Here is an 8,806-nt window from a genome sequence, read left to right as displayed (position 1 = left end):
AAGTCATCATAGTTACAATGATATCATAGCTAATATAAAATTCAGTTAATTTTACATTGGACTTAACTGGTTTTGAAATTGATATTGGTTCCTGAAAATCAGCAGACTAGTTTAAAGGCACTGTAGCTTGAACTTTTAAACAGATTTTCTAATTCTACCTGCAACAGTGCTTTTTCCACTTAGTGAAACATAACGTTGATACTGGAAAAATACATGTTGTGATTAGCTCTACCCTGAGGTTCATTTTCTATTCAAGATAATAATTGGAAACTAGCATGAATGTATTGTACAACATGAGGTCACTGATTAACTTCACAATGGACTTGAATTATGACATGCAAATCCTAGTTCTTTATGTGACCATGTAGAAAACCCTTGTTCTATGAGAGGTTAGTGTGACTTCATTTATCACAATTCTCATTATAGGTGCTACCAGCTGATTTAATTTCAATAGAAACTACCATTTCGTTTTTGACAGTAATTCTTGTAACAGTATATGCAGAAAATTTTAAAAAGCATCGGTAAAAGCAAAATAATAAGCAAGTTTATTTTTACCAAGCATTATTTAAGTCAAATTATATCTTTATAGATACTCCCAGTCTTGTAAGCATGTTAGAATACATATATATTTTTTAAAAAGCGTTATAAATTTCATCAAGACACTCTAAAGTATTGTTTGTTAATCCTATACATCATGAACTTATATCTAATCTCTTGTCAAATAACTTCAAAATAAAATTAGTAGTATGAACAAATAGCTCTGCCTATAAAAAGATTTCAGTATACACTTCATGATACCTCTCCAAAATATTAAAAATCCTAATATAGTCTTTTCAAATTTAAACAAATGAAAATATAAACAAACACTGAACAAAACATACTCTCTCAGTCTCTACTGAGAAAATAGTCCAAAATACATTAGAATAAAAAATGTTTTTTGGAAACTTATATGATACAAATTTGAAAGGGTTAAGTTAGTTATATGAGTTTTCACACAAATTATAATAGAAATAAGCTTGGTTTGGACAGAACCAAACAGATAAAATAGATCTGTTTTAAATTCTATTATGGAAACTTTATTCCAGAATGTACTGACCAGACATTTAAGCACTGGTGGAGGGATGGGTATTTGATCATTGTATAATTGAAACCCAAGCACAAAAATGTGTAAGTCTGCAACTGTACTTCATGATGTCTCACTATTAAAAAATTTTTAATAAAAAAATAAATAAAACAAAGAAATACAACTTACAAAATGAAAGCATTTATACTGGAAAAAAGTAGTCTGATTCGTAGTGTAAAGTAATTTAATCTGATTATTTTAAGTTCCATATTATTAAATAAAATAAACTCTCCCTCTGTCCAGGTCAAGGTAAAGCTATACTCTATTTATACAGTATTAATACTTTATATATAGTGCTATTTTTTTACTACATCTTTTCCAAAAATTTACAGCAGTGGTATCTTATTAGTCTGAAATGTAGGACATTATTATAAATCAAGAATAAGTTCTTATCATAAATAACTATGATATTTGAGGTACATTTGTAAAAAAAGCAAATTTCCTTAGAGTTTATTGTTCAAGAAATTGTGGAACATGGAGAAATTCAGAGTTAAACTATTAAAAAGCACACCGAATCGTGTCCACATTGTTATAGAGAATAACTGTTTATAAAGAGCAGATTATTGCAGACAAAATAGAAGCACAAGAGAATAAGTAATGGGAGTGAATTTAAATTTGTGGTAGTTCAATATTTCCATCAGAAGGTTATGGTGTTCACCTCTAATTTCTGCTCATTTTGAAAAGAATGATCCTCTATAACACATGTAAATTATTTATACTATATATGGTAGACATAAAACATTTAGATCATAGATTAGTAAGGTATAAGGAAATAATAGGTGAGTAATGCTTATTTTTGATATAATTTATGTTTAATAAGGTATAGTGAAATAATAGGTGAGTAATGATTATTTCAATTTGAAAATCATTTACTCATAATTTTATGTAACTTAAAATATAATATTGACTTTTCTAAACAGCTTGTAAAATTTCTGAAAATTTTACAATAGGCTCTTAGGAGCTGTTACCCTATTCTAATATTATTATACTTTCATCCTATCCCTCTTTCAAATCTGTATTTTCCTTAAGAGATGTGTTTCCTTTTTTTTTTTTTTTTTTTGCTTCTTGGGTCACACCTGGCGAAGCACAGGGGTTACTCCTGGCTCTGCACTCAGGAGTTACTACTGGAGGGGACCATATGGGATGCTGGGAATCGAACCCGGATCGGCCGCGTGCAAGGCAAATGCCCTACCCGTTGTGCTATATCTCCAGCCCCCAAGAGATGTGTTTCATTAAGTTCTTCCTGTTAATGTATTTTGTTGTTGTTGTTAAACAGCGGGAGTTACTGTGGTAGGGTGAGATGAAGTTGTAAGGGCTGGGGTGGGGCGCAGGGATGGGGGTGAGGGGTTTGGGGAGGACAGCTTTGGCTCTCAGGATACAGGACCTGCCATTTGCACAGAGGTCCAAACTTCACCCCTGGGAGGAAAAAAAGAAATATTCTTTTGGAGACCCCCCCTTGAAAAAGAATTGATTTTGATTCACTTAACTAATAATACCCAAATATGGCTTTAACTTCATATCTGTTGGTTAAACAGAATTTTTCACCTGACAACTTCTTACAATAGCCTCACAATTTTACTTATTTTAAAAGTTGACTCATGATGCTATTTGGAAATCAGTAAAATTAAGAATCCCAGAACTCAGCTGTGTAAATAGGCTGATTAAAAAAATAAAAGCTAATTGCACTGTGTATCTTTCCATTCTGTGTAGGCAGCAGTTTATCTTTTCTCTAACATGTATAATAAGAGCTACAAGATAAACCAAGGATGAAATATGAGAAATTTTCAAAGGCATAAACCTCTAGGTGCAAAACAAACTTTCTTAAGCACTCATTATTATCAATGAGTTTTCCTTGCACGCGAAAAAAAGAGCAGAAGGAAAATTATGAGTATATAAAGAGAAAGAGGCTATCAACCTAGAATATCTTCAGGGAAGCTATAATTAGTATTTCCCTACTAATAAAAGATTATAAGTATCTTTTCATTTACCTGCTAGTGTTCTGTATGTCCTCTTTGAGGAAGTATCTAGTAAAATCTTCTGCCTTCTACTCGGGTTATCCGTAGTTTTTGAAGCCTGTAAGTTTTTTGTATATTTTGTATTGGATGCTATATGATGTGCAAATGTTTTTCTCAATTGATCGGATTTCTTCTCATGTTGTTATAATTTTCACCTGCTTTAAAGATTTAGGGGGAGTTGGAGAGTACATGCAAACTGTGCTCAGGAAGTCGGAGAGTACTCCCAGCAATATTCAGCTCAGGTTTGCTTGGGCCTGGTGATGTGATGCTACTCAAGGCCAGTGGTACTAGGGGCCACTAGCCCACCCCAACAGTTTCAGGGACTACCAGAGGCACTTACAGTGGTGCTTGGGAGTCACCAGACTATACCTGGCAGCACTTGAATAGGTCATGCAGTAGCAGGGATTGAGCTCAGTACCTAGCGTATGGGTGGGATATTCTCCAATCCTGTGACCTTTCTCTCCAGGCCCTGGGCAAAAGATTTTTTTATTTTGATGCAGTATATTTGTCATTTTTTCCTTATATTTCTGTTTCTCTGGGTATCAAGCTACAAACACATAAGAATTCTGCCAAATAATGTATTTTTTGCCTTCTTCGACTGTGAGTGTGGAAAGGTTGGACAGCAGTTGAATCTCACAAAGACAACATTCATGAAAAAAGGACTAGTTCCTGACATTCCATTTGCTCTCAATGGAATGAACACTTCTAAATGCAGCAGTTATGTGTGCCTAGATCAAGAACCAGTACCACCTGAGACCTGAACTGCGCAGGAGGAAGAGAGCGGCGTGGAAAGCCTTCTCAAGAGCATCGAAGAAATAGCTAAGAGGATGAAGAACCTCAGGTTCTGGGCACATCTCTTCGACTCCACCATTATCCCTGCGCTAACATATGCATCAGAGACCTGGGGCCTACAAAAACAGGATGAGAACGCTATCCAGGTCTCCCAAAAAGGAATTGAAAGAGCTATGCTAGGAGTATCACACTTCACTCTTGTGAAAGAAGGAATCTGGAGGTCCAACCGCTGTCAATGATCAAGAATCAGGGACGCTGTCTCGTTTGCCAAGGCTTCAAAAATCAGATGGGCTGAACATGTAATGCAACTTGGAGATGACCGCTGGACTAGGGCCATTACCAACTGGATTCCACGGGAAGTCAAAAGAACGCGTGGCTGCCCACCTACGAGATGGTCAGACTTCTTCATCAAGACCCTGAACAACTGGTTTGAGGCTCTTCGTGTTCCTGGAGCAAGCAGATGCCATTGGGCTACACTAGCATGTGACAGGGATGAATGGAGATGTTTCTGGCGCCTGCTCGAGCAAATTGATGAGTAACGGGATGTCAAGTGATCAAGATTTCTTTCAATAATGTACTACAGCATATAAAGATTTCATTTTGCTTAAATTTATTCAAAAATATAATACTTTGTATGCAATTATAAATGGAATTTCTTTCCCAATTTCTTTTTATGCTACCTGCATATAGAAGCATAACAGATTTTTGTACGTTATTTTGTAGTCTGCCACTTACTGTATTCCTTTCTCTTTTAGCTTTCTATTGAGGTTTTAAATTTTTAATGCAGATCATCATGCCATCAAGTAGTGACAGCTTCTATTTTGTCTCTTTCATTTGAATGATTTGGGGTTTGTTGTTGTTGTCATTACTAAAACTCTTGTTAGGGGCCAGAGCAATACTACAGTGGGTAAGGCACTTTTTTTGCCTGCGGCCAACACCAGTTCAATCCCCACCACCTCACATGGTCCTCCAAGTCATACCAGGAGAGATCTCTAAACAGAAATCTAGGAATCAGCCCGAGCACTACCAGTTATAACCCCCCAAATAAAAAAATAAAAACTCACTCATATTTTCAGCTATACATGGAATAACAGTAGCATGAACATTCTTTTATTGTTCAGAATCTAATAAAAAAAAAAAGCTAGCTTTTTACTATTGAGAACAATTTAGATTGTAGTATTGTCATATATGCCTTTATTATATTGAGTACATTCACACCCATTTTATTTGAGATGTTTCTGAGTCTTTTTTTGGTAGGGGGTCACACCCAACGATGCTCAGGGGTTACTCCTGGCGATGCTTGGGGGACCATATGGGAAGCCAGGAATTGAACCCAGGTCGGCCGTGTGCAAGGCAAACACCCTACCTGCTGTACTATCACTCCAGCCCCTATTTGTGAGTCTTAACAAATGCTTTGGACTTACTAATATGATCATAACTTTTGTCTTTCATTTGTTGATGTGAAATATGACATTTATCGAGGTGAGTATGTGGAATCATCTTTGCATTCCTGGAATAAGATATACTTGATCACTGTGTAATTCTTTTGGGCACTGTGGAGACCTAGCTTTGTCTTGATAGCATATTTTTTATGAATTTTTGCATGTGTGAAGCTTTTTCCCCATCATGCAAATCTTTGTAACACCAGATAGGAATCCAGTTTAACTCTTTTTTGACACTATCTTCTTAGAGATAGATTCAGTTCCCACAGGGGGTCTGTAGGATAACATTGGTTTGTTCTTTCTGCCTTCTCCCAGGGAACTTTGGTTTACTGAGTTACTCCCATCACAGTGCTCCCATTCCTCTGTTTATCTGGAACCTCTTTCTTTGTGGTCTGCTTCCTCAACCTGTCAATTACCTTTATCTCCTAATCATAGTCTGCTAACTTGTCAATATTACTTTTCTTTTCTCCAAGTCCTTTTCATAGTTAATTTAGAGCAATGTCCTCTTTTTTTAGACACAGGAAAACAGTTAATGCTATGCTTTTGTAACTTGAGAGTTAATTGACTCCGAAAGATATTCACTCCTGGGCATCTTTTCTCTCAACTTAAGTCTCAGTTGCCATTACTTCCTAGATCCCCCAAATCAGGGTTCCGATGGGGGACTGGATGCCAGGGCAAGCTGTGAGCTACCTTGGCATCAGAATAGGGCAGGGCATAGCACCATAATATTTAACTATAAGTTAAGAGCATGGCCATGGACAAATTCTGTCATGATTCAAAAAGTAACAGCTGGATTAGGACCCTGCTACGGTTAGAAAAAAATTAATCTGGCCTGAGCACCGTAGCCTGAGATCTATAGCGAGATGTACCCAGGAGAGCCACCCTATAAACTCAATGTATCTCTTATTGTGTCCATACAAAAATTAGTTACAAAATAACTAATATTAAGAAGTAGAATTGGGGCTGGAGCGATAGTACAGCGGGTAGGGTGTTTGCCTTGTACACAACCGACCTGGGTTCAATTCCCAGCATCTCATATGTTCCCCTGAGCACTGCTAGGAGTAATTCCCGAGTCTTTGAGCCAGGAGTAACCCCTGTGCATTGCACTGGGTGTGATCCACAAAGGAAAAAAAAGTAGAATTAAGATGTTAATTAAGTTATTGGACTAAAGAGAGGAGAAACACCCCTTAATGGTATTTTGCCCTTGAGCAGAAGAAGGGCTTTGTTATGTTGATTGTGTTACCAGATGGGGTGTGGTGGGTACCCCTAGTGAGGAGACCTAGAGAGAGACTTGGGAGCAACAGGAGGAGACAGCAATGAGGCGCAGTGTGAGGCTAGAATGAGGGGCAGGCTTTGTGAGACTGGAACAGGTGCATGGGGAGAATGGAATAAATGGCAACTCATTATCACCCAGCCTGATGGTTCTGTTCCCTCCTTCATGTATCTATTGGCAGGGGCTGCAGGCTGGCGTGAGGAAGCCCAAGAACACTGAATGCATGTGGCGAGAGAGAGCTGCAGGTTCCCTAGCTGCCCAGTGAATACACAGGTGTCAGTTCCACATAGTAGGTCCTCAGGTGACCCATAACCCATTCTTAGTGTGAGAGCGAAACTAATGCCATGACAAGCTGCAGCTAACATTAAGTCTCAACTAGGCCTCAGTTTCTTTTTCCCCAGAGCAGGACTTATAGTTTCTGGTAAGCTCCTGGTTGAGTAATTTGCTAAGATAAGGAATTGGGCAGTTGGGTCTGACCAGTCATGAGGGGTCACTGTATCCTCCTTAAAAACTGTTACTACCATCATTACCATCTAGTTCTTACTCTGGAGAACCTGGCAAGCTACCAAAAGTATCCTGCCCACATGGCAGAGTCTAGCAAAATCCCCGTGGCATATTCAATATGCCATAAACCAGTAACAATTATGGGTCTCATTCTCCTGACTCTGAAAGAACCTAGAATGTGGCACTTTTTAAAATCTCAGGGATAGGAGAAAGGAGATGTGACTGGGGCCTGCTAGAGGCAATCAATGAACAACAGGAAGACAGTGATACAGTGATACCATTGCCTAATTGCTGACCACCATTGTAATAGGGCCGATGCTAAAAATAGACCAGTATATAAATTGCTTCTTAACTCTGAACCCTATATAAACTGCTTGTGATTTGGAGTCAGGATTCTTGTCAAGAATCCACTGTGTTGGATGAGATCTGGACCCTAGTTCGAGCTAGCACTGGCTCGGGCTAGCAGTAAAGTTCCTTTGCTTTTGCTTTCTGTGTGTGGACCTGGGTCTCTCCACAATCGGGGATATGAAACTTGGGTACAACATAAGGTTAGATAAATTTACTAGAGCACCTTACAGAAAATAAGGAAACACTGACAACTTACAATGTGAAAATGAGTGCAGATCATTAATTAGTGATTTTAAAACCTACTGAACGTCTACTGGAATAGCCATCAACATAAGACTTCGAAGAGCTTAATAAAGAGGGGTAGGAACAAGGAATAAAAATAACTTATATGTATTCAAATAGACAAAGGAATAAAAAAATTGCTGCCATAAACTCAGTAAGAAAACTGAAGTGCCCAAATAAAAGCACAGCTAGCATTTTGAATAACTGCATGGCAGCATGATGGAAGAAAAATGAACAATTCTCTGAAGAATAAATCTTCCATAAATAAGATGCATTTGCCACACTATACTTCTGTTTCTATACCATGTGTCAACAACATATATAAATCCAGCAGGCATCTTTCCATTCACACTCTGTACCCATGAATCATAAAAATTAATTACTAAAAAAATGCCATGTGTCTGGACCATCTGCTTAAAGACTCCCCCCAGCAAGCTCAGAGAAATGCAATTAAAGAATGAACGTGGAATGCTTGGAGTCATTTTTGAGTTCTTGGTTTAGCTGAGCTTCAACAGCTGTCTGAATAAAATAAAATATTGACCAATTATATTCATAGTCACACAATTATATGTGTGACTATGAATATAATTGGTCATGTGTGTGTTTGTGTGTGTGTGTGTGTGTATAATGCTACATATTTTTGGTCAAGGTTTTGCCTAACCCAAAGAAATTACCTTCTTAAAAACAAGAATTTTTGAAGTATTTCAATGTGACTTCATGGCTTAGAAAAAAACACTTGGCTTAAAGAAAGAGCTACCAAACGTCTTCAGCTCCTGAATTTTTCCTCAAGAGATCATAATAAACCCATATATTCCCCTGAAGGAAAAGTCTTACTTATTTGAAACACTGAAGAAACTTGATTTTTGCCTTGAACTATAGTAACAGTTTTCCTTTCCTGAGAAAAAAAATCTTTAAACATTTTATTTATGATATTTAATTTTTAAGTATGAGTCAAACAGCATATCACAATTACCAAAGATAAACCCTAGTGTGAGAAAATGCTGTTATCCTTTTATAAGTACTTAAA

Source organism: Sorex fumeus, unplaced genomic scaffold, assembly GCF_029834395.1.
Source record: "Sorex fumeus unplaced genomic scaffold, SorFum_2.1 ptg000015l, whole genome shotgun sequence".
In the NCBI taxonomy this organism is placed as follows: Eukaryota; Metazoa; Chordata; class Mammalia; order Eulipotyphla; family Soricidae; genus Sorex; species Sorex fumeus.
This window is presented reverse-complemented; position numbering follows the sequence as displayed.